The sequence below is a fragment of the Cervus elaphus genome, chromosome 28, assembly GCF_910594005.1.
Source record: "Cervus elaphus chromosome 28, mCerEla1.1, whole genome shotgun sequence".
Taxonomy (NCBI): domain Eukaryota; kingdom Metazoa; phylum Chordata; class Mammalia; order Artiodactyla; family Cervidae; genus Cervus; species Cervus elaphus.
In genome coordinates, this window is record NC_057842.1 from 52,017,703 (window position 1) to 52,044,367 (window position 26,665).

Here is a 26,665-nt window from a genome sequence, read left to right on the forward strand (position 1 = left end):
AAGGAGTCACACACTCGTTTAACGAGATTCTATCCATTCACTACCTTGTTTAAGACTTCAGTCAAAGCTGAGATACTGCTCGTAATATTGGTACTTGGTCCTGCTAAATCCTCCTCGTTCGGATACAATATCCGCAAGTGAGATGGCCTAAAGCATTCTCTTCAAAGTGTATCTGAAGGCTCAGTAGCATCCACATTGCCTGGGAGCTTGTTACAAGTTCAGAACTCAGGATCCACCCCAAATCAGAATCTATTTAATATGATTTCCAGGAGATTCAAAGGCTCATTAAAGTTTGAGAAGTACTGGCATATATGACTTTTACTATTTTTACTACAAATGGTATTTGTCAAGCATTCCCTGAAAAGAATGCCTACTTAGATTCCTACTTACAGTAAGAGGCACAGACAGAACTGAAATAGAATGAACCACCAAACACAATTTGTATGTGAGGTCCAACTCTCAGTCTAAATGAACATAAATGCTTACTAGTGAGAGAATAAATACTGATATTGTCCTTCCCCCCAAATGGCCCCTCCCATCCTCAAAATATGACCTTCACAAAAAGTAGCTCAAAAACCCACTCTTTTGAATTTCAAATACTTGTGTTGTTTCCCTAAAGAGGTACTTTTGAGTGATTGCATTAAGTTTGTTTTCTTGCTGCACTAAAGACTATGGAAAAATATTCATTACTAGGGAAAGAGGACATCCAAATTTGAAATTAGCTCAAGACCTCTCATCCTACAAAACAGTCCAACACTATATGAATAGCAATCTACTTAGGAAATAGTAAATAAAGTGCTTGGTTCCATAACAGATCGATCCTGCTGACCGTTGTTAAATCTTGTTTGGCCCACCTCCAAGATGTTTGTGCTGTCCTGGCAGCCGCAGGCATTCTCAGGGGGCAGGAGGCCAAGAGGCAGGCGGAAGGGGGACCGCCGCCAGCAGCCCATCCTGGCTTTTCACCTCTTCTTTTAATGACTTGCTTTGTGAGTTATTTGATTTGGAGGAAAGACCCCTACTCTAAAGCAATCAGATCTCTCACCATTAAAGGCTGAAATGATAAACAAGAAAAAAAATAGCAAAAGGACAGTGTATAATGGGGAACTTTATCCTTGGTAACATTTTGAGAACCCCTTTAAAGAGGAAAGTCAGTTTCTCCTCAAAACTTGGAAAACGCCTACAATTTATAATCAGAAGAAAGAGAAAAAAAGAAAGCTATTTTTAAAATTTGCTTTCCTATTTCTTTGAGTCAAATGGAGGAATTTTCCCCCATAAGGTACTGAGAGGATTCTAGTCAAAAAATCCCAAGCAGTTAGAGCATCATAAAGAATGATACTTAAAGATGCACTTTTAGGGAGCTTCTTGTCGGATGATGTTTGTCCCTTTGCACACTATCCAAAAAAGAAACGTAATCTGTTGCCTCTATTTGATTACATCATAGACAAATGCTTCCTAGGTGGCTCAGATGGTAAAGAATCCGCCTGCAATGCAGGAGAGCCTGGTTCGATCCCTGGGTTGAGAAGATCCCCTGGAGGAGGGCGTGGCAACGTACTCCAGTATTCTTGCCTGGAGAATCCCCATGGGCAGAGGAGCCTGGTGGGCTACAGTCTGTAGGGTCACAAAGAGTTGGACATGACTGAGCGACTAAGCAGAACAGAGAGATGAGAGATACTGCCGGATGAAGGAAATGCATCGTCAAAGGGTACTGAGTTTGGGAGAAGCTTTGTAATAAAGATTCATCAATTATTGTAAAGATTTCATTTTAAATTATGCAGAATAAACTATTCTTGGGGCATGTGTACTCACTATATAGATGATATTATTTATATTAACTTTGGGAAAATATTTAAGGCTCATTGGTAAAAATAGGATATACTTCTTTATGTTCCAATAGATATAACCTAGAAAAAACATTTTCATATTTTTCTTTTAAATAAATACACACATTACGTTACAGGAGGGCCGGTATATTCATACTTGTGCCAGGACACAAATAAATGAATGAATACTGAGTGTTTATCTGGATAGTTTAGTCCCCTCAAGTCTTCTACTGAGGACAAAATGATTGTGAAGGATTAAATACTTTGAATTATATGGAACATTACTACTGAAACTCTCAGAAAGTCACATGTTACTTTTGCTTTATCTGTATGGCAGAGAAACTGATTTTTTTCTGTTGATTACTATGTCACTCTGTGATATAGACCACAGGGATCTGCCTAATGCAGACACACAAGAACTCTTTCAAAAGCATCTCCACTTAAAACAGGTATTCCTGTTGGAAGGAGTTGGAAGGAGAGAGATTGTAGCTTCATTTGGGCTCAGTGGAGGTCCTGACCATAATCTTCATTTTCAAGCTGTGTATTCCATCTATCACAGAACCATTGGTGTGAAGTTACCTTAGGAAGAGATCTATTGTGTCCACTGCTTCCAGGTGGAGCTTCTCTTTTATTCTCCACCACTGACAATCTTTTATTAATGCTAAAAATTTTAAGTAAATCATCCAAGCTACAGAAGAAAGAATAGTACACGTGAAAACATTAAAAAAAAAATTTTTTTTGGCTGCATTGAGTCTTTGCTGTGACTTTCTCTAGCTGTGGTGTGCAGGCTTAGATGCCACATTTCAGGTCACTAGACCTTAGGGAAGTCCTCTAAAATATTTTTTTTAAGTATTTAAAGATATCACTTATTTGCCTATGTAAATTTTCTAAAGGTTTATCTGGTTATTTTAAACCATGTTACTGGTTTGTAATTAGTATTCACTTATTATTGGGCTTCAAATGTTGCTTAGATGGTAAAGAATCCACCTGTGATGTGGGAGACCTGGGTTCAGTCCCTGGGTTGGGAAGATCCCTTGGAGAAGGGAATGGCTACCCACTCCAGTATTCTTGTCTGGAGAATTTCATGGACAGAGGGGCCTGGCAGGCTACAGTCCATGGGGTCACAAAGAGTTGGACACAACTGAGCAGCTTTCACTTCACTATCAAAGACATTAGCAGATGTAAGTTAGGAGACCTATATTCAAGTCTTGGCTTTGCCAGAAATTTACCATAAGCCTTTGAATTAATTATTCACTTTTTCTAGGCTTTTCTCTCTTCTGATGACAATGGGAAGGATTAGACTAGAGTGAATTTGAAGGTTCTATTCTGACATTTTGTGCAGAAAAGACTCAATTTCTGATCTTCAACATGTTTTAATAAATATTAATAATATTCATACATTTGCATATTACTTTATAGCTCACAAAGTGCCTTCACATGTATGATTTCTTTTAAACCTCTCCACTGCCTGTGAGTTAGGCACATTTTATAGACCCGAGGACAAGCTCAGATAAGTTGTAGCTTACCCAAAATCACAGAGTTACTTACATAGAGGAGCAGGATACTCCCAAGTTCAATTTTCTTTCTATTGTATTCAGCTCCTTCAAGGTTATGATAGTAAGACAGAAGCATGATTAGTTAAGGTTTTGTTAAATTATAAAATAATAATGCAGTATCATTTTAAAAAAAGACTCTAGATTTAAAGTCAGAGAACTAGGTTTCACAGACAGTTCTGACACTTTGATTTGGGGAATTCACCTAACCTCTCTGAGTCCCAGTTTCCTTATCTGTAAAAAAAGGGATTTGGACATGACTTTGGGGCTTCTTGCTTAAAATTCGTATTTTCCTTTTAATGGCTGTGACTATATCTAGACTAATTTTGTGACACATTAATATTAAATTGAAACTTTTTACTAGATTGTAAGAAGTTTAAAAAAAGTACACGGAGAGACCATTTCTACTGTTGATTATTCATGCTCTTTCAACAACTGCATTTTAAAAACCTTGGGCTAATATTACTGAGTGAAAGTCATTTTCCAACAAACTAGTTAACTTAAAATTTCAGAGAGGGGTAAATTATTTTGGCTGAGTTATGTAAGAAATGTATGGGATTGCATTTTCTGAGAGGTCTTGACAGAAGAACTTGTTTAGGAACCAGTAACAGAAAACCTAAGGGTTTTTTCTTCACCTGCCTGTGAAGACATTTTGGGTCCCCTAGGAAGAATGATGAATGAGATCTCTGCCCCTCTGGTATATTATCTCATTGGCATGCTTACTCCTTGTCATGAAAGCTTATTATAACTGGTAGACATTTCTTTCTAAGATGAAGAAAAATCACTTGAAAATAGAGGTTATGATGGTGAGAGCTTCAAGAGTTAAGAGACAAAGAAGAGTTTTGAACCTGCTGCTTCTTTGCCCGCCTCCCCATCTGAGTAGAACATTGTAACTTTTGAAGCTAACATAGAATGGATCATAACCAGCTTGCTGAGCTGGTGACTTTAAGCACAATTAAGCTTTGTTGGGACTTTCTTTATTTGTAATAGTACTGTTATGGCGTGGGATGCTATTCAGTTGCAAACAACAGTCCATTTAATAACCAGGCATTAGTCCATCTATCAAATCAGCGCCATCATGAACTGATAAGTATCACCCTTTTCCTTGGCCTCACTTGGCTCTTCTGCCCAGCAAACAAAGCATACAATGGCATGGCCCATGAGATGAGAGGTTGGAGAGAGAATAGATTGAACAATGATGATCAAAATTCCATTTACTCACAGAAATGAAACTTTGCCCTAATCTTTTCCTTTCTCTAAATATAACCTTATATACATTCCAAGCAGGACTTCAAATGCCTTTAGAAACAAAACTAAACCAAAATACTACATGAAACAACAGCACCAACTATTACATTTCTTACACACCAAAAAAACAGAAATGTATGGGAGGGCATGCAGAAGATAGGCACGGAAAGATATGAGTAAGAATTTCATGGCATCATCACTAAAAACTAAAAACAACTCAACGTTGATCACATGTAGAATAGGTAAATAAATTATGGCATATTTGGGCAACAGAAACTCAATAAACTACTACACTTAACAACATAAATAACTCTCCCAAATCTAATGTTGAGAGAAAGAAGCCAGATTCAGAAGAGTGTATCATGTATGAACCTAACTATATAAAGGCAAAAGTTAGCAAAATGTATCTCTGGTATTAGAAGTCAGGATGATAGTTACCTTTGAGGAAGCATAAACAGCATAGACAGGGTTCTGAGTGTTAGTAATTAATTTTTTTTATCTGAGTGGTGAATATATGTGTATGCTCACTTTTTTATTAAACTCTTCACTTATATTTTGTGGATTTTTCTGAATATATTTTAATGCTTCAATGAAAAGTTTATTTAGAAATTAAATGAGAACCTGTTTTAGCAAGATTGAGTCTGAGTACTTTATGGACATCACTCAAGTCTCACTGGCAACCATAAAAGGGTCCGTTTCATTTACTTGTAAATTATTATTTGCAGTCCAGTCTTTATTTTAGAATAGATCGAGATTTACAGAAAAGTTCCAGTGATGGTACAGAGAGTTCCCTCATATCACTCATCTGTTTTCCCTTTATTGTTAACATTGTATGTTAAATAGTATGTTTGTTAAAACCAAGAAACCAACACTGGAGCATCACTATTAACTAAATTTCATTCATCACTCTACTACAATTAGTTTTCCCACTAATGTTCTTGCCATGTTCCAGGATCGCATTCAAAAATACCATGTTACATGTAGTGGCCCTGTTTCCTAACAGAGAGAGCTCTGGTCTGTGAAAATTTCTCAGTTTTTTTTTTCCATGAAAAAAAATTTGGGGCATTTTGTTCAAGTTTTTTTATAGGATTACCTGGAGTTTTTGATGTTTTCTCAAGGGTAGACAGGGTTTATGGGTTTTGAGGAAGACTATCACAGAAATGAAGTACCCTCTTCATCACACCATGTCAAGGTACATGCTACCAACTTGGCTTATCACTAACGGTGTTAACTTCCATTTGACCAAGATAGTGTTTCCCAGCTTTCTCCACAGTAAAGCTACTTTTCTCTCCTTTCCATTTTCTTTGGAAGTAAGTCACCAGGTGCTGGCCACACTCAAGGAGAGTTGAGGGTAGAATGGGGATTAAGCTTCAATTTATTTGAAAAATTTCCAGTTTTGTATACAATTTATACTGTACATCATATATTAGCTCCGTTCAGGTATATAATTAAAGAATAAATATACTTATTATTTTGCCTCTTTAGGAGTAATTAGATGGCAAGCAATGTGTGGTTTTACCTTTCTTCATTATTGTGTTCCATCTTAATGGAAACTGTGCCATATGCAAGATAAATATGCAAACTAAAAAAAGGGTAATATTGTCTCTATTGAGAATACATTAAAATGATTAAGGGAGACCATGGGAGCATCTTCTTCAACAGAGGTAATAATCACGGGCTTCGGAATGTTGGGAGGGAGATGAGCCTGCAAAAAGGATTTGTTTCTGGGACAGAAGAGTTTTGTAAACTTGGTGAACTATGCCTTTAGAGCACCTATTACTTTTGTCCCCCTTTTCTTCTGAGAACATCAACACCCATAATCCTTGAGCATCCCCTGACCCAACGACTCTAGACTGAAGAAGCCCTAGCTCTACTACATTACTGACGGCAGGCCGATTAGAGGAAGAGATTATTTCCACAGCACATTTGCAACCAGTGCCCCTTGAGGAGTAACTGGTAATTCGTAGGGTACCACTCAGGCCAGAACAGCAGTAGGAAGCTCCTCCCCTCGGCCTGGGAGGGGGCGGTCCAGACGCCGACGTGGCCCCGCCCCGTCCTGGCTCCGCCCCTCAGCGCGGCCCGAGCGTCTTCCTTCCGGGTCGCCCTGGGCCGGGCTCGCCGCGGTCTCGCCGCAGCGCGGGAGCCTGGGATCCGCCCCCGCGCCCCGGCCTTCCCGCGCCGTCTGGTCGCTGGTGAAGCCACGGCGCGCGCCTCTCCCGGACCCTACAGGGTACGGCCCTTCCTTTACTTCTCCCTCCTGGGGGTCTCAGTCTTCTTCCGGCGCTGGGGCTGGGCCGGGCCCGGGTGGAGCCGCTCTTTGGGGAGCCGGGGCTCCCGGCAGAGGTCTCCGCTCCTGCTTTCCGCCCTCCCGCCGCCAGCCTGCGTTTGCTGGGCTTGCTTGGGACCCTGCAAGCATCTAACTTGCCTCCGGCGCCGCTTCTCTGCGCGACTGTCTGCTAGGCGTGAGGCGTCGCCCAGTGCGGGCGGCGCAGGGTTGTTTACACTGCGGGGTTGGCAGGTAGCGCTGACCCTGCAACCCCGAGTTGGCCACCGGCCCGCCTGTGTACTTGTGGCTCCTGCGAGTGCTACTTTGATTTCTCTTTGGCACCCGATGGTTTTCGCCTAGTCAGGCTCGTGTCTTAATTCAGGACTGCAACGAGATGCCTGGCGGCAGCCCTGTTTCTGTGTTCAGAGCTATCCTTAGAATGCAGTGAGATGGTGAGCATCCACTTGGCCTCCTTGTCAGCCTGTTTGCAGTGGGAGCGGTTTGGGATTTCCTTGATCGTTTCCCAAATACTCGTTGCCACAAAGCCTCTCATGTAGTCACGAGTTAAAATATACAAGTAATTAGAAAGTTAAGATGCTATAAACCTGTGATCAGGTAGTTGAGGGGGCGTCTGGCTTTATGCCCTGGAGGACTCACTAGGTGCGGGGATCTTGCTTGCTTTGGTGTCTTAGAGGACACAGGCTGCCTTTACTGCTTCTTGGCATGCCCTCTTTGGTGTCTTAAGTTCAGAATATAAGTACATTCCGCCCCCCGCACCCCCCACCCCTTAAAGCTCACTTCATGCTTGTGTTGTCCTGTATTACAATATATTGGCTGAGTAGAGGGAGATTTTCCTGAGACATCAAGGCTTCTCTAGTCCTTTATTAGATACTAAGCTCTTGGGGAAAGGGACAGTGTATGTAATCTTTCTAGGGGTACTGTGCGTCACCCCATAGTAGACACTCTACTTGTTCATTGAATTGGCTCCTTTCCACACTTCTTTTCAGAGCACCATTTCTTTTCTTCCCTCTTTCTCCCTTTTCACTACTCCCCCCAAATTTGCTTTTTCTGGGCCCTGCATTTACATACTCTTCCCTTTTATTATGGACGTAAAAATCAGAAAAGTCAAATCCGTATAAGATAGTTATATCCTTTTTACCAGCACCCATGATCCAGTAATGCAATTATAGTCCTGTGTACGAGGCATCTTAAAATGTTGCTATTTATCTTTTACTTCTAACTATGGCCAGTAAAGGGAAAACTCCTGTTTCTTTACTGTGTAAGTTTCATTGTCGCATCCTCTTTAACTTTTGCTGTGATCAACGTAATCAGTTTTAACTTCATGGGTCTAACTCTGGTATCCTCTTAAAAAAGATGTTTTGCCACATGAATTGTATATAAATACTCCTTTATTTTCTTCTAGTACTTTTCATAGTCTTATTCTTCATATTTGGGCTTCCCAGGTGGCTCAGTGGTAAAGTATCTGCCTGCCAATGCAGGAGATGCTGGAGATGCAGGTTTGATCCCTGGGACGGGAGGATCCCCTGGAGAAGGAAATGGCAACCCACTCTAGTATTCTTGCCTGGAAAATCCCATGGAAAGAGAAGCCTGGTGGGCTAGTCCATGGGCTTGCAAAGAGTCGGACATGACTTAGCAATGGAGCATTCTTCATATTTAAGTCTTTACCTCAATTATATTTAGCATGAAAGTGAAGTCGCTCAGTCCTGTCTGACTTTTTGCAACCCCATGGACTGTAGCCTACCAGGTTCCACCGTCCATGGGATTTTCCAGGCAAGAGTACTGGAGTGGGTTGCCATTTCCTTCTCCAGTGTTTAATATAAGCAAGGAAATAAAGCACCCCTTTTTCTTTCGTAGTTGTCAGCCACTGTCCCCACCAGCAATTGTGGAATTCTATTTTCCCCTACTGATGGCAAATGCTGTTTTTATCTGAGGCCCTAATTCTAGTATATTCTTGAAACTTTTACTGAATTAATGTTTAGCAATCTCTAGCTTCCTGTGCTGATACCATGCTGCTCTTATTACTTTAGTTTTATAATGTGTTTTAATGTCTAGTGCTTCAAATAGTGCCTGGCATATTGTAGACATCTCTAAATATTATTGAAATGAACCCGTTTAGAGAGGGTAAGTTGACTCCCTTTTTACCCCTTCCTCTCTACCCCACCCTTTCCTTAAAGTTTCTTGCCTCTTGAAATTATTTTTTAGCTTGCCTTCCTCATGGTCAGTTGAATTATTAACCATTGTTAAATAAATCCCTTCTCTTGCTAAGTTAGAACTTGCCCTGTTAAAGTTGCTCCTCAGAATTGTACCTAGAAAAGCAGCTTGATTCAAAATCTGGGTGTCTTTTGACCTTGCATTGTGTGTTAGTGCGTGTGTCTCTCCTCTTCACTTAGGACTCAGGATGTTCTGTAGTAGGTTTCAGTAGCTCTAAGGGATATCAGCTTCCCTGATAGCTCGGTTGGTAAAAAATCCACCTGCAATGCTGGAGATTGATAACTCAGTTGGTAAAGAATTCGCCTGCAATGCAGAAGACCCTGGTTCAATTCCTGGGTCAGAAAGATCCGCTGGAGAAGGGATAGGCTACCCACTTCAGTATTTTGGGGCTTCTCTTGTAGCTCAGCTGGTAAAGAATGTGCCTGTAATGCGGGAGACACGGGTTCAATCCCTGGGTTGGGAAGATCCCAAGATTCCCTGGAGAAGGGAAAGGCTACCAACTCCAGTATTCTGGCCTGGAGAATTCTATGGACTATAGAGTCCCCAAAATTTGGATGTAATCCAGCAGCTTTCACTCACTCACAAGGGATAAATGCCTGTAGACATGATCCCTGGGAACTGCCCCATGTCCATTTGTGTTTTATGATTGAACAACTTAAATATAATGAATTTTCAAGTGTTGTTATAATAGGTACTTAGAAATGTTATTAGATCATAAAATAAATGCATACATTCTTTTAGAAAAGTAATACAGAAATAGCCAAAGGAGCAAGTAAAAATGTTGTGGGTCCACCTCTCTAGTAACCCCATTCCCCAGAGATCGTCAGTTTTAATCATTTGTTCTCTTTTCCTTCCAGACATTAAAAATACATGTGTGTAAGTCTACATGCGTTTTATAACTAGCAGTATATTATATATAATGTTAAGTAAAGTTAAGTATATTATATATAATGTTATTATTATATATAAGTATATTATATATAAAGTTAAGTATATATATATTATATATATATATTATATATAATGTTATATAATATTATATATAATGTTAAGTAACTTCCAGTTAGTAATAATTGATGAACATCTTTCTATGTTGGTGCATATAACATTATCTTTTAAAAGTCTTTTTGATATTTCATTGTAGGAATAACCTAAAATTTATTTAACCAATCCCCTGGTGATACTTAGGCTATTCTGAATTTCTTTCTATTAGAAACAAAGCCTCAGGGATTCCTATTGTGTGTATATATTTGCACATTTATTTAGTTCCTTAGTGTGAATGTTAAGACACGGTATCGCTGGGTCAAAAGATATATACCTTTTTTAAAAAATAAAAAGTTACATATGTTTTAAATTATGATAGATCGTTCCATATTTCTCTTCAAAAGGTTGTTGTCAGAGTCAGCTTATACCGTTTCTGAAAATGTTGCCTGCTGTTGCTGAATCCTTGCCAGGAATTGTCAAGATTGAATTTTACCTTATTTGCAAGCTCACAGTTTGATGGATGCTGGTAGAAGACAGGAGCCAGCAGTAACAGTAGCCAGAGATAATTATTTCTGTAAACTTTTTATTTTATATTGGAGTATAGCAGATTAATAATCTTGTGGTAGTCTTAGGTGGACAGCAGAGGAACTCAGCCGTACATGTACATGTATCCATTCTCCTCTAAACTCCCCTTCCATCCAGGCTGCCGCATAACATTGAGAGAATTTCCTGTGCTGTACAGTTGTTATCGTTTTTGAGTTGCTAAAGTCTTTGTTGGTTATCCATTTTAAATATAGCAGTATGTACATGTCAGTCCCAAACTCCCTAACTGTCCCTTCACCCAGCAACCGTAAATTGATTCTCTAAGTCTGTGAGTCTGTATCTGTTTTGTAAATAAGTTCATTGGTGTATTTTTTGAGGCTTCCCTGGTGGCTCAGTGGTAAAGAATCTGCCTGCAATGTAGGAGATGTGGGTTTGATCCCTGGGTACAGAAGATCCCCTGGAGAAGGAAGTGGCAACCCACTCCAGTATTCTTGCCTGGGAAATCCCATGGACAGAGGAGCCTGGAGGGCTACAGTCCATGGGGTCCCAGTCCATAGGGTTTCAAAAGAGTTGGACACAACTCAGTGACTAAACAACAACAAATATTTCTTTTTAGATTTTACATATAAAAAATGTCCTTTGATATTTCTCCTCTTGGCTGTCTGACTTCACAATCTCTAGGTCTATCCCTGATGCCACAAATGGCATTGTTTCTTTATTTTTAATGGTTGCATAATGTTCCACTGTATGTATTCACCACATCTGCTGTATCCATTCCTCTGTCGATGGACATTTAGGTTCCTTCCATGGCTTGGCTGTTGTACACAGTGCTGTGGTGGATGTTGAGGTGCATATATCCTTTCAGACCAGGTTTTTCTCTGGATATATAATTTCCCTCGTGGCTCAGATGGTAAAGAGTCTGCCTGCAGTGCAGGAGACCTGGGTGCTATGCCTGGGTTGGGAAGGTCCCTTGGAGAAGGGAATGGCAACCCATTCCAGTATTCTTGCCTGGAGAATCCCATGGACAGTGGAGGTTGGCAGGCCGCAGTCCATGGGATTGCGGAGTTGGACATGACTGAAGCAACCAAGACTTTCACTTCACTTTCATATGCCCAGGAGTGGGATTCCGGGGTGATATAGTAGCTTTATTTTTAGATTTTTGAGGAACCTCCATACTGTTCTCTGTAGTGGCAGTACCAATTTACATTCCCACCAACAGTGTAGGAGGGCCCCCATTTCTCCACACCCTCTGCAGCATTTATTGTTTGTGGATTTTTTGGTGATGACCATTTTGACTCATGTGAGGTGATCACTCAATGCAGTTTTGATTTGCGGGTCAGGAAGCAACAGTTAGAACTGGACATGGAACAACAGACTGGTTCCAAATAGGAAAAGGAGTACGTCAAGGCTGTATATTGTCACCCTACTTATTTAACTTTTATGCAGAGTACATCATGAGAAACGCTGGGCTGGAAGAAGCACAAGCTGGAATCAAGATTGCCAGGAGAAATATCAGTAACCTCAGATACGCAGATGACACCACCCTTATGGCAGAAAGTGAAGATGAACTAAAAAGCCTCTTGATGAAAGTGAAAGAGGAGAGTGAAAAAGTTGGCTTAAAGTTCAACATTCAGAAAACTAAGATCATGGCATCTGGTCCCATCACCTCATGGGAAATAGATGGGGAGGCAGTGGAAACAGTGTCAGACTTTAATTTTTTGGGCTCCAGAGTCACTGCAGATAGTGATTGCAGCCATAAAATTAAAAGACGCTTACTCCTTGGAAGGAAAGTTATGACCAATCTCGATAGCATATTAAAAAGCAGAGACATTACTTTGCCAACAAAGGTCCGTCTGGTCAAAGCTATGGTTTTTCCAGTGGTCATGTATGGATGTGAGAGTTGGACTATGAAGAAAGCTGAGCGCTGAAAAATTGATGCTTTTGAACTATGGTGTTGGAGAAGACTCTTGAGAATCCCTTGGACTGCAAGGAGATCCAACCAGTCCATCCTGAAGGAGATCAGTCCTGGGTGTTCATTGGAAGGACTGATGCTGAAGCTGAAACTCCAATATTTTGGCCACCTGATGTGAAGAGCTGACTCATTGGAAGAGACCCTGATGCTTGGAGGGATTGGGGGCAGGAGGAGAAGGGGACGACAGAGGATAAGATGGCTGGATGGCATCGCCAACTCGATGGACATGAGTTTGAGTAAACTCTGGGGGTTGATGATGGACAGGGAGGCCTGGCGTACTGCGATTCATGGGGTCGCAAAGAGTCGGACATGACTGAGCGACTGAACTGACTGAATAATTAGTGATGTTGGATATTTTTTCATGGGCCTTTAGACCACCTGTGTGTCTTCTTTGGAGAAATGTCTGTTTAGATCTTTTGGCCATTTTTTGATTGGGTTGTCTGTTTTGATGATACTAAGCCTCATGAGGCTATCTAAAAGGGTTGTGCAGGCTTCCTGATGGGAGGGACTGGCAGTGCAAAGAACTGGTTCTTGCTCTGGTGGTGAGGGCCTTGCTCAGTATAACTTTAATCTGCTTGTCTGCTGCTGAGTGAGGCTGTGATCCCTCTGTGTTAGTTGTTTGGCCTAAGGACCCAGCCCTGAGCCTACCGACTCTATGGTCCGGCCTGTGGTGGCCTCTGAGAGAACTCACACCAGCTGGGACTTCTGAGAACTGCTCCTGCCAGTCCCACTCATCCACTGCCTCCCACACCTCTGCAGGAGACCCTCCAACACTATAGGTGGGCTTGGTTCGGTCTCCTGTGGCGTCCCTGCTCCTTCCCCCTGGGTCCTGTGTGTACCCTCTGTTTCCTCCAGTGCCATGGAAGTCCTGCAGTCAAATCCCACTGGCCTTCAATGTCTGATTCCCTGGGGGTTCCTGGTCCCTTTGCTGGACCCACAGGCTGGGAATCCTGATGTGGGGCTCAGAACCTTCACAATAGTGGGAGAACTTCTGTGGTTTAATTGTTCTGCGGTTTGTGCGTCACGCCCCTGGCAGGTATGGGATTTGATTTTATTGTAATTGCACCCCTTCTGCCGTCTCACTGACTCTTCTTTGTCTTTAATGTGGGGTATGTTTTTTGTCGGTTTCAGTATCTTTCTGTTGCTGCTTGTCCAGCAGGTAGTTGTGGTTTCCGTCCTTTCCCGGGAGGGGGTGAGTGCATGTCCTTCTGCCATTCTTTTCTTCTGTCACTTCCTTGAACCCTGATTTCCACAGGGTGATGTGATGAGGGCCAGGTAGTTCAAGCATATGCAGTAGATTACATTATAGGAGTGAAACCCTGAGCTTAGGGAACCTGACTGTTCATAATAGGCAAGCAAGTCTGCCTAACTTTTACCCTAGGGAGAGACATTATCTTTATTATGCTGAAGAGTAAAAAAAGAAAAATCTGCCCTCTACTCCAGGGGGAGACTTCTCTTTATGTGCCAACGATGTTTGCTGTATAAAGACCTTTGAAAGGATAGTCTGGAACAGAGATTATCAGTGTCCCTGCTTGTGAGGTGTGCAGAAATGTGAGCGACCTGTGAAGAATTGTTCTGAAACAATCACTGCTAAAATGATGTCATTCTTTTACATTTTATGATGTTATGGATGAAAGGTACTTTTGCTGTTTTAATTTTGCATTTGTCTGCTTATTGATGGAGTTGAATATCTCCTTGCCTATTCATATTCTTTGCTTAATTTTCTGTTGATGGCCCTCTTTTTCATGTTAATTTGTAATAGCTCTTTGCATGTCACGGCTGTCAGTGACTTGGTACACCATTGCCAGTATTTTTTCATAGTTTATTCTTTAAATGCTTTTTCTGGGAGCTTTTGCCATGTTGGTTTTGTTCAGTCGCTAAGTCGTGCCTGACTCTGCGACCCCATAGACTGCAGCACACCAGGCTCCCCTGTCCTCCTCTGCCTCCCAGAGTTTGCTCAAACTCGTGTCTATTGAGTTGGTGATGCTATCTAATCATCTCGAAAGCTTTAATATGTATGTTGTCAGTTCTGTATTCTCTTTATGGCATCCTGAGTTTCCATCCCCAGGTTATTAAAATGCTCTCTGTATATATTCTCTTACTGGATATTTTGTGTTACTTATTTAAATTTTAAAAAATGGTTGCTTGGGTAATACAGTTGACCCTTGAATAACATGGGTGTGACTTGCAGGAATCGATATACCTGTGGATTTTTTTCAGTAGTAAATGCTCAGGACTGAACAATTCACTGTTGCATGAACCTAGGGATACAAAACTGTGGGTAAGGAGGAATTGTGCATATGCATGGCCAGTTGTAAGTTATACATGGGTTTTCAGCTGTGCCGGTGCTCCTAACCCCTGTATTGTTCAAGGATCAACTGTATTCTAAATTTACTTTGCTAAGTGTGTAGACATTTTCCCAAAATATTTTTGATAAGCTGTCATTTCCCTGTTTTTGGCTTGACACATTCCTTGTACTATATCACTATTTACTGTTTTCTCAAAACTGATAAATCAGTAAGCAGAATATATTAGTCTCTCACTGTGACTATGAATTTGATTGGATTCATCCTTATAGATGTTTGTTCTCAGTGGATTTCAATCTTACAAAATATAAAGTATGTTTTGCTCTGTTTGATGATTTCTGATATTACTGTTGCCGTCTCTGTCAGTTTTGTGTGTACTGGATAGATTTTTATTGCTCACATGTTCTTTCAGTTATTTACATCATTTTGCTTTACTCTCATAAATATCAAGCATCATTTAGTCAGACTTTCATTTTTCCTTCCAACCTTCGCCCTCCCAACCTGAAAGTTTTTCTTTATTATTTATTTTGCATTGTTAAGAAACGTTTTATAAAAGATAATCATAGGTTCACATGCAACTGAAAGAAATAATAAAGGAATATCTTACGTATACTTCACCCAGTTTCTTCCTGTGGTAACATCTTGCATGACTATAGCACTATAGTACACCTGGGACATTGACATTGACCCCGTCTACACACTTTACTCGGATTTCCTCAGTTTCACGTGCCTTTGTGTGTGTGTTCTCTGACATTTTATGTAGATCTTGTCATACCACCACCACAGTCAAAATGTAGAATCACTCCATTACAAGGACTTACTTTTTCACAGGAAAATTTAACCTATTCGTATTTACTTTTTTTTTTTCTCCCCTGAAAGTTTGGAAATTCTGAAACGATGTAGAACTGACTTTCTTTTGCCCTTATTCCTCCATTTAATGAGGCAAGACCTTGACTCTTTGCCTTCCCTACATTCTTGGTTCTATTGATTTGATTTCCTTTTGTATCACTTCTGTTTTTCCCTAACCGTCCTTTTCAACTTTACCAGCACTGCATCTGTAATGATTTAGATTTAACTATAAGGTCACTGGTCACTTGAATATTGTGTCTTCCTCTTTTAAAATTTATTTACTTTAATTCATTTGTTTTTTGACTGGAATACTTTCTTGAGTAATGTTTTTAAGAAGAGTTATGGGAGGAATACTTGCATGTCCAGAAATAGTTTCTGGCTTGTTGTTTGTTTTTCTTTGTGAATAAAAGTTTGAGTCAGTTCTTTTTCCTTTGTAATTTCTAAAATGTTCTATTATCTTTTAGCATTTTTTTGAACTTTCATCAGCTTCAATCTCTTCTTGAATTCACTTTATATAAGTATTGGGTTTCTTGCATCTGTGTTCCTATTTTTTTCATTTAAATTTTCAATTTATTTTGACTACTATGATTTTAATTTCTAAAATTTAAAAAAGTTTTAAAAAATTAGCTTATACTTATTTTATGGAGCTTATGCCATGTTAATTCACACTAAAGATAATAGTTATATTTTAAAACTCTTCTCCTGTTTTTTGCATTAACTTTTTTTGGAGACCAGTTGCTCTAATTGCCCAAGTTGCTTTTAGGTCTTTAGGATGGATGTCTAAGGCCAGGTGAGTTGGCTGGGGCTCTGAGATCAGGCTTTACCCTGAGTGTAATGAATGGGCAGAACATGTTAACTAGTAGATATTTTTTTAGGGTGTGCTGGTCAAAAACTGACTAATAAGCTAGGATGCCCATAAACATGGAGAAGGCAATGGCACCCCACTCCAGTACTCTTGCCTGGAAAATCCCATGGATGGAGGAGCCTGGTAGGCTGCAGTCCATGGGGTTGCGAAGAGCCAGACACAACTGAGCTACTTCACTTTCACTTTTCACTTTCATGCATTGGAGAAGGAAATGGCAACCCACTCCAGTGTTCTTGCCTGGAGAATCCCAGGGATGGGGGAGCCTGGTAGGCTACTGTCTTTGGGGTCGCACAGAGTTGGCTATGATTGAAGTGACTTAGCAGCAGCAGCAGCAGCCCGTAAACAACCCAATTCTGGGATACCAGATCTCTACCCTGTCTTGGTCCACAGTGAAGACTGAAAATAAAAGCGTACAGAGCAGTCTCATTGCCATAAGCATTCCTTTGTGTGGCCCCTTTGCAGTCATCAGACTCAACCCTGTCTTCTTCCCTAACTCCCCAGTAAACACTGATCTGCTTTCCTTCCCTATAATTTTACCTTTTCCAGAGTATCATATCATGTACATGAAATTAAACAATTGTGTAGCCTTTGTGTATGTCTTCTTTCACTTACAAAATGCATTTTAAGTCATCTTTGCTGTTACCTGAGTCAGTAACTCATTCCTTGTTATTGCTGAATAGTAGTTCCCTGAATAGGTACTACTGTTTATCCATTTGCCTGTTGAAAGACATCTTGGACATCTCCAGATTGGAATGAGAATGAATAAATCTGCTCTAAACATTTGCGTACAGGTTTTTGTTTGAATATAGGTTTTAATACATTTGAGTAAATATCCTAGGAGTGGAATGCTAGATGGTTTGGTAAGGGTATATAACTTTATAATAAACTTTCAGACTTACCCAAAGTGGCTGTACCATTTTGTAATCCCACCAGAAGTGTTTGTAGCATCCAGTTTGATATCATCTTAGAATTGATTAATCTGTATTTAACTCTTCTCAGATTTACGATATTAAACACTATCTGTCTTAGGGTTTATTCTTTTGAAATTGCTCCTAAGTAAAACATTTGCCAGGACACACAAAAGTATGTCATAAAAGAAAAACAAATGATAAATTGGACTTAAAAATAGAAAACTTTTCTAAAGAGAAGCTATTTTCTAAAGATAAGTCTATTATCAAGTAGATGAAAAGGCAAGCACAAATAGGGAGAGACTGGAAGAAGCTATTTGTGAAACATATATCTAGAAAAGATTGCATCTAGAATGTATGAAGAACTCTTACAACTCAATAAATAATAAGAAAGCAAAAAAATGAATAATAAGACAATTAAAAAATGGGAAAAATACCCATTTCACTAAAGAAGATACATGTGGCAAATAAGGACGTGAAAATAAGGGCACGTTATTAGTAGTCAGTTGAGAAATGCAAACTAAAACCATAAGGTATCATGACCCACTCACTGGAATGGCTAAAGATCGACAATAATAACTGTTGGTGAGGATTTGGAGCAACTAGAACTCTCATACATTGTTGGTGGGAATGTAAAATGTTACACTCATTTTGTAAACATTTTGGTTCCAGAAACAACCCAAGAATATGTCTGCTTAATAGAGATGATTCAGCAATAAAGGAACAAACGACTGATAAACATAACAAGAGGGATCAATCTCAGTTATGCTGAGCAAAATAAATTAGACTCAAAAGTACAGACATATTTCACTTTATGTAACTAGAATAAAAGGTAGTCTAATTTATAGTGACAACAAGTAGTGTGTGTTTTTTTCCTGGCACAAGGAGTAGATGGGTGGTTGGGAGAGCAGAAATTTTTTATTGGGTTGCTCAAAAAATGTGGGTTTTTTTGTAACATCCTATGGGAAGACCCAAACTAGCTTTTTGGCCAACCAGTATATCTTGGTCCTGGTGGTGGTTTGCATTGTTATATGTCTTTGTCAAACCTCATTGAACTGTACACTTAAAATGGAGTACATGTTTTAGAATGTAGATTATACCCTAAAGTTAATTTAGCAGTATTATGCCATTTTAATTAATTGCTTTTTTAGCTTGAATGGCTAGCAGTGACATACCTAGGATTTTGTACTTGGATTTTTGTTAGGAAGGCTAACTAAATTCAGTTATTTTTTAATTAGGTAAAATACTTTTTATTTTAATGTAAAAATGTATCACTAGTATTTGGCTAAAATAAATGTACATTTACCTTATGGTTTTAAGAGCTAGGGAGTTTTTTTTTTTTTTTCCTTCAGTGTGTCCATTAAAATGATCTGCAATCAGATATTCTTAAGTTTTAATACTCTAGGTTTTAGTTAAATATATATCTTGTGTCTGTTAAAAGTTTTGGGTTATTCTGATTTGTAGTTCTTCCAACTCAGATGATTTATTCTTACTCATCATAAATAATTAAGAAAAATGTAAAACAGAGAGAGCATTGGTGGCATTTGTAAGTAAGGTACTTTATAGAATCATGTCTGTGTGACTAGAAACATCCTTATTTGTCACTTCTGAAATAGTATCTTTGGTTAGGAAGAGGGTTTCCAGATCTATTGTATCAGAAAATCACAATTCACTTATCCTACCGTTATGTGGCGCTTTTTTTTTAACATTGACTCCTAAATTCCTTTTTCTTGTTACTGAAAGATTGCTTGTGAAATATTTCATAAATTTAGATTTGCTTGTTAAAATCTAGGAAAGAAAGAGAAGAAATAAAGCATTGTACAGAACTAACCATTGTCAGTTCCTAGTTTAAGTTGGTTCTAAACCTCATCCTTGGTTTTCTGACAAGTTTATTCCTAGTTTCACTTGTTAGGCATTTCCTGCTTCATCCTCACTGTTGGCACGTTAACTCAGCAGAAATTCTGAAGAGCCCATTGTGTTCCATACTTTTTGTATTTTCAAGGCCTACCTTGATTTCTGGAAGATTTTTGTTCACCTCTTTGGTTTTCAAGATTTTTCCCTGGCCTTCAGGTTTTTCTTCCTGGTTGCTTCTCCTTTTGCTTTATTTGCCTGGGTTTTCAAATAGCCATAAAGCTGCATAGAAGTCTCTCTTTTCTTTGTTCATCCACATGGTTCAGTTAAACTCTACCTGTTTATTTTGTATTGGGACCTTGTTGATTATAACCTATAGTCATAATAAAGATGTTTCAACTGGAGAAGAATTTACATAGAGGAAGAGAGAGGCACTTAATGTCATAATATTGCACCCCCGGTAGTCTCCTTACTGACACTGCCGTATGTTTTCAACGTAGTGCGTTGTGAATAATGATAAAGGAAGAGGGATGCTTTTGTAAGACTCAACCTTTGCTCCTCCCTAGTGTATCTAATAGCAGAAAAATATTAAGCTGTCTTTTTTACCTTTACTCTTATATTACTGCCCTTTTTGGCCTATCTCTTTTACTCTGAAGTTATCTCTCTCTCGCTTTTTAAAGAACTTTTTCATCCACAGTTTTTTCCAGTTCTTCATAATCACCATATGGTCTTAACATAGATTTGGAGTGTTAAAAAAATCATCATATTTGAGAAAAATAGCTTCTTTTACCTCTCCAATCATGTCTTTCATGTGTCTTTCTTTAATTTTAATCAGTTTCTTTGTGGCCAAGGTCAGGTCTCTTTTATGTATTCAAGACTGCTTTTGTATTAACAGAAGTTACCACTTTTTTACATTCCCTTTGAATAGTAAAATTTCAATATATATATACTATTCCTTATTGGATGGCTTCAAGGAAGGTCATATATTTGATTCTTACCTATTGTGTTTCTGTTTTTATTATCCATTTCTCTCTCTTTTTCTCTGTATCAAGATATGGAACTTTTTTTTTTTTTTGGGTTACATGTGCCTTATGTGACTTGAAGGGTCACTGGTTTATTTTTGTGTCTATTTTAATCTTACTTGTTTTAATTCTCTTCTGCCATCTACTCTGCCGGCTCAAAAAAATGAATAAATGTTTACAGAGCATATATTGGCATGTGCTAAGCCCTAAGGATATAGTTCTCATTAAGAAATATTCTTTTAACTTGAGGAATTTGTAGTCTATTATAGTAGGAAAAAATATCTCAGCATGTAAGAAATGGTGGGCTTCCCAGGTGGCGCAGTGGTGTAGAGTCCGTTTGCCAGTGCAGGAGATGCAAGAGAGATGGGCTCGATCCCTAGGGGTTGGGAAGACCCCTAGGAGTAGGAGGTGGCAACCGACTCCAGTATTCTTGTGTGGATAATCCCATGGACAGAGGAGCCTGGCGGGCTACAGTCCAGGGAGCCGTAAAGAGTTGGACATGACTGAGCTCACACACGAAAGATCAGAGCAGGGAAAAAGTGAGTAGTGGATAAGGCCTGAACCTTAAAGGTGAGCAAGAGGGTGTCAAAGAGAGGAAAAGTAAGGGGATTTCAGAGCCACGTAGCCTCAGTGGGAGACCAGGAGATGCTGGGGGTTGAAAGTACAGGTGCAGCTGAGGCCAGGGTAGGTGTCCTGGTAGGTCTGTAGGAAGGGCGGGGTGTGTGAAGTGGAAGACACAGGGAGAAGACAGCCCAAGAGAAGTGGGAAGGAACTAAAAAGACAGCCTTCCTTTAATGGAACCTCTAGCTATTTTAGAAGAATGAGGAGAGAGGAGTCCGAGGGAGGACACGGAAGTTACCAGAAAGGCAGGAGGAGATAGGAGAGCATATGGTGGCGTGGAAGCCTGCAGAGGGCAGGCCAGGGGAGAGGGCTGGGTGGGAGTGTCAGCTGCTATCCCAAGTTCAAATATAACCCCTTTCTTTTCTTGACTGATATTTTCCTCCATTCCCCTATGTCTGGATTTCTAGACTCAACCTGAAAAGTCCTTTCCTCAAAGGAGTGTCTCTTGATCAGTTTCAGCAGGATTCAGAAATGACAGCATTTAAAGTTCAGCTTTTTTTCTGGATTTGTTACCACATTCCGCCCTCTATGACATTTCGGTAACATCCTGCAAGGCTGCCGAAACTCTTGGTTTTTTCTGTCACTTCGCTGACATGTCTCTGTGGGCTGTTTTGCAAGTACGTATTGTTATGACTTGCCTCCGGTGTAGGACTGTGCCTTTTTGCCTAGCCTTTTTATCTTTTCCCATATCTTTTCACTTTAAAATAAGTTGAGAATCCACTGTGGAGTTTTAAACTTGTTCTCCAGGTTCTCCCACTATACCATGAACCTAAGCTTTCACTTTCATCCCAGTTACCTCCTTTTGTTGATTTCATGAAAAGCTCCTTCCTCCTGGTTGCTCTGCCCTCTTCTCTGCAGTTTCTGCCATCCTGTTTCTCTCCGCCTCATCGACTCCCCATCTCACTTCAAATCTCAGTAGTAAACATATGTTCTCCCTTGTCTATACCTCTTAATTTCTCTTTTCCACTGTTATTGCTTTCTCTGTAATTGTATTATTTAACTTTGTTAAGCATTCTATAATATGAAAGATGAGGTTGAAAATAAAGTTGTATTATAATAAAATGATGTCGCATAAAGCAAGTTGTTTCCCAAGGAGTATGAAAGTCTCCCGACACAGGTTAAAATGGCTGTTGTTTTGTATTCCTTGATTGTGCTAGTATAAGCGTTCAGCGTGTTGTGGGGAATTTCTTACTTTGTAATCATTGTTGACAAGTTATTGGATTAAATGAATAAAGATCATTGTATTTCTAATTCAGACATTTTTGTTAAATGAAAAATAGTGTTTTTATATGTTGTATTTAATAGTAATGTAGTTTTTTGAATGAACTGGGAAAGAAAATGTCTCCCAAAAGGTATATATTATAGTCACCCTCTTGGAAAAATTTAGTGTACCAGACTAATATTTGTTTACTTGCATCTGGTGGGAAAAGTCATTTTGTCTTTGAATTCCATTCTCCTCCTAAAGGGGAGTTATTGTATCTTTCACATTTGGTTCATTGCCCATTGGGATATTCATTGGTTATCACAAATTGCCTCAATGCCTTGGCAGAAGTCCAGACAGTACATGGACAATTTGAACTTGGGTACTGGTCGTTGCTGCCCACATGAGTCCTGAGACTGCGGCTCTATTCCCTTTTTCAGCGTCATTTCCCAGGGAAAAGTGGAGTGAGCTATCCTTTCTTCTCCATATGTTCATCCTCACCCGCTAGACACTGGTATGTGTCATCTTAGCTGACTGGAAAGGAGTTTAGAATCAGTGAAGGATGTTAACAATGGATTTGTACATTTTCCTTTTTTATTTCTATGCCATGTTTATTTAAAAAAAAAAAAAAACAGGTGTTAGCTGCATTATATTTTTCTAAATATTATGGCTGATAAAAGAAAAAATGTATTGGGTTTTCCAGTGCCTTTCTTTTTGTCGGTATAGCTTTATCTCACAGAAAATTAACCCTGTAGGTTATTGTTATCCATAGTTGAAAAAAATTAAGCATCTCTTCTACACTGAAGATCTTTGAACATATGTATATTTATAGCATATATATAATACATGTATTTACAACTCTCACATATAATATGTATATTTATAGCTCACCTTTATGTATGTTGCTTCAATGCAAAATTTTACTTAACACCAGCTTAAAAATGATCCTGCACACTTGACAGTCTTGCTGCTTTTGATATTATCCCATAATCTGATGGTAAAAACTAGCTAGGAAACAGTTATCAAGTTTGTGGTTCAGTAGGTCAAACAGAATTTGTCTCAATCTTTTGGCCAAGAATGATTGTGCAAGTTCACATGAATGATGGTATCTTATTTACAGATGTTTCTTTGGTTTTATAAAACTATTACTTTCTGATAAATGCAGTTTTATAAAGAAAGTAAAAGGAGCTCCATTGCAGCAATTTATAGATTGTGGAAGGAGAAGTGATATCTAAAGATGATAGAGTCAAACCCATCCATCCACCTTGACAAATAGATTTCTGTCCTTCCCTTGAAGATTTCCAGGAACAAAACACCCACATTCTTCCCAAATTAGCAGAGATGTCAATTGAGTGGGATTTTCTAAATTTCATTTTTGCAGTTTAAATTTATTTCATTAATTCTTTTTCTTTCAAGAAAGAGAGGGGCCAAGTAACTTCTTTGGGAAATTATGCTTCTTAATTTACCTGGGGGGCCTATTTTGAAGTAAAGTATAAGTGGTAAAAGAAAGAGCTATGTCATTTCAGGTTTTGGTGTTAAAGATTTGATATTTGTGCATTGGTACATTTTTTTCTTTGACCGATTTATCCTTGTGGTGGGTGGAATGTTTGAATGAGGAGGTGATGTTCTAAATCATTATATCTCCCGCATTTACAACCCGTCCTATGCTTCAGCTCTCCGTGTTGTCTGTCCTGAGGTGAATCTGATTCACTGACTCATGGTTTATCCGCTGGAGAACATGTAACATGTGTTGCAGAAGTACCTTATTTATTTCAATACTGTGCTTTTGGTACTCTTTCCCAAAACAGTTCTGTCCAGAGTGTCCTGTTGTTTCTTGTTCTTAGGGTGCGGGTTCTTCCATTGAGTGAGTCTGCCTGTCGACTGTCCGTGATAGTGGTTCAGTTTCTGCTGCGGTCTGTACGTTTGTGCTGTGACGCATCTTCTGGAAGGGTTTAGTCAGTCCTGTGTGTGGAAGCATCCCTGCAGGGAGGTTCACATCTGCCTCTGCCAGTTAGGACCGCTGTTTCTTTTGAGATCTTTTGGCTCGGGGGATTCTCAGCCGTGAAGGCGGTATGAAGCTAGGCCCGTACTTTGTGTGGTACTTGCCTAACAGGGTTCTGACTTCCCTCCGCTGACTTTCTCCCCGCTGCCCAAGTTGGTGCCAAGTATCCTTTGGCTTCCTGGCCAGTGAGCTAAGCTTTCATGTTCCTGGTTTCACAGACAGGGTGATTTCTCCTGAGTTTTGGCCTTAGGAAGATTCTTCCAAATGGGACCTGTGGCTTGAAATCACCTCTCTGCATCGGTGTTGAAAGTCCTCTTATTACAACCGCTGAGACCTGTGATGGGTTCCCTGCGTCATAGCTTCCATTTCTGTTCTCTGCTCTTTGATTTTCCTTTTTGTTTCTCACAACGGCAGGTTTTCCTCACTTGTTTCTAACTCAGCCCTTTATCTCCTGTTTTACTGGGTATGTTTTGTCAAGCATTTCAGTGTGTTTGGATCTGGACAGGATTGAGAGGCAGAAGATGCCATTGTATGTGTGTGCTAAGTCACTTCAGTCGTGGCTGACTCCTTGTGACCGTATGGACTGCAGCCCGCCAGGCCCCTCTGTCCATGGGATTCTCCAGGCAAGAATACTGGAGTGGGTTGACATTTCCTCCTCCAGGGGATCTTCCCAACCCAGGGATCCAACCTGTCTCCTGCATCTCCTGCATTGCGGTCCGGTTCTTTACCACTAGCATCACCTGTGAAGTTGCTGTTATTTAATTTTAACTTATTTTAGATTTTTATAGTCTTTTTTCTCATCATCTTTCTGTCAACATGTGTCATATTTCATGTACTGAGTACTTTGATAAGTGAAGTCTTTGGCTATATTCCTTCCTCCAAGAAACTTGGTCGTAATGTAGGCCCTTGTGGAAACAAGAGTACATACCTGATACAAAGGTGGTGCCAGATAATAAGCCTATTTACGGAACAAAGGGGTTAGAAAAAGAATGGTAAACTCAGGGAGATTAAAGTAAAGTATGAAGGATGTTTAGAAGGTGACAGAGTTTACTGCATTAGATGCAAAGAAGTGGGTCTAGCTTGAGGAGAGCCTTGAAATGTCAAACCAAGAGGTTTAGATTATATCTTGTAAGTAAGAACAAAAAGCTGTGAGAGGTTTTGGGTGGGAGAGATGTCTAATTTTTTATAATCTTAGTGTACTGATTTGAAAGGCTAACACATTGCTCTACTAAAGAAAAAATTCTGTATTTTCCTTCTTTTACGTAGGAGAGGTTAAACTCAGGGCTTCGCAGGTAGAAAAATGAGCATGCTTGATTGCCTTGTTTGTGTAGCCAAGAGGTTAGCTAGTCAGTGCAGACAGGGGCCAGGTCTCCGTCGTGAACTGGGAGAGCTGGCTGAGAACAGCAGTGGCCGCCAGGGAAGCTCAGGCCTCTTCTCACAGGGTCTTCTTGACTGTTAAAAGTTACAAACTTCTTCAACTTTACAAATCACTATTTGGTCCGATTAAAGTATATCCACCCAGCGACGCGTCTTACCCTTGGACTTCCCTCAGATGGTAAAGAAACTGCCTGCAATGCAGGAGACTCAGGTTCAATCCCTGGGTTGGGAAGATACCCTGGAGAAGGAAATGACAACCCACTCCAGTAGGCTTGCTTGGGAAGTCCCATGGACAGAGGAGCCTGGTGGGCCATAGTCCATGGGGTCGCAAAGGGTCAGACGTGACTGAGCAACTAAGCTCTTAGCATGAGTATATCTGCTCGTGTGGTTTGACCCATGAGCTATGGGTTTGCAACCTTCATATAGAAAGGGTTCGTTTATAATGTTTTTATTACATTCTATCATAAAATTTAAAAAATATATTAATTATTCAAAATTGTCCACACAACTCAGAAAAACGTGAATTCAGAAAAAATTCAAATTCTATTTGAGTGTTCTGTATCTAATAAGTAGCTGTTTCTCTATGATAATAATCTTGTTGGGATATTTGGCTTTCTAAGTTAGAAGTAAAAATATTTTCTAAAACTCTTGTCTTACAGGTAAAAGAATGTCGTATTTCAATATTTGCACCTGAGATCAGGGTGTACCTGTCAGGCCACATGGATGAGTGCCAACCTTTGCATTTCCGGTGTGTACCCTGTGACCGTTCTGTCTGGGGTGAGTGATTTCTAAGAGGAGCTGGCAACCAACCAGATGCCAGCCAGCCATGGACTGCCCTCACAAATAATGCTGGGAGTTATAATAAATTAAACACTGTCTGGTGATCTGTGATGTGTAAGGCAGTTAATTTCGTTGGTCTGGATTAACTGTCAGCTCCAGAAAACTATATTCCCATAATGTGAAATCTGTACTTAGCATGTTCAGAAGTGAGTCATAATTAACAATAGGGAATCATTTGTTAAAATGTGAAGTTATAAAATATGCC

The 26,665-nt window shown here is 39.7% G+C and overlaps 1 protein-coding gene across 2 annotated transcripts in view; it reads left to right on the plus strand.

Moving 5' to 3' along the window:
- The first annotated feature begins 6,705 nt into the window (after positions 1-6,705).
- The window catches only part of FBXL4 (F-box and leucine rich repeat protein 4), a 73,785-nt gene continuing 53,825 nt past the window's right edge, over positions 6,706-26,665 (plus strand). The window contains exons 1-2 of one of the 2 annotated variants that reach the window (XM_043890192.1): positions 6,706-6,851; positions 26,280-26,397. The gene's annotated coding sequence lies outside the window, so the exon portion shown is untranslated. The remainder of the gene's footprint in view (positions 6,852-26,279; positions 26,398-26,665) is intronic. The other variant, XM_043890193.1, reaches the window with a different exon arrangement.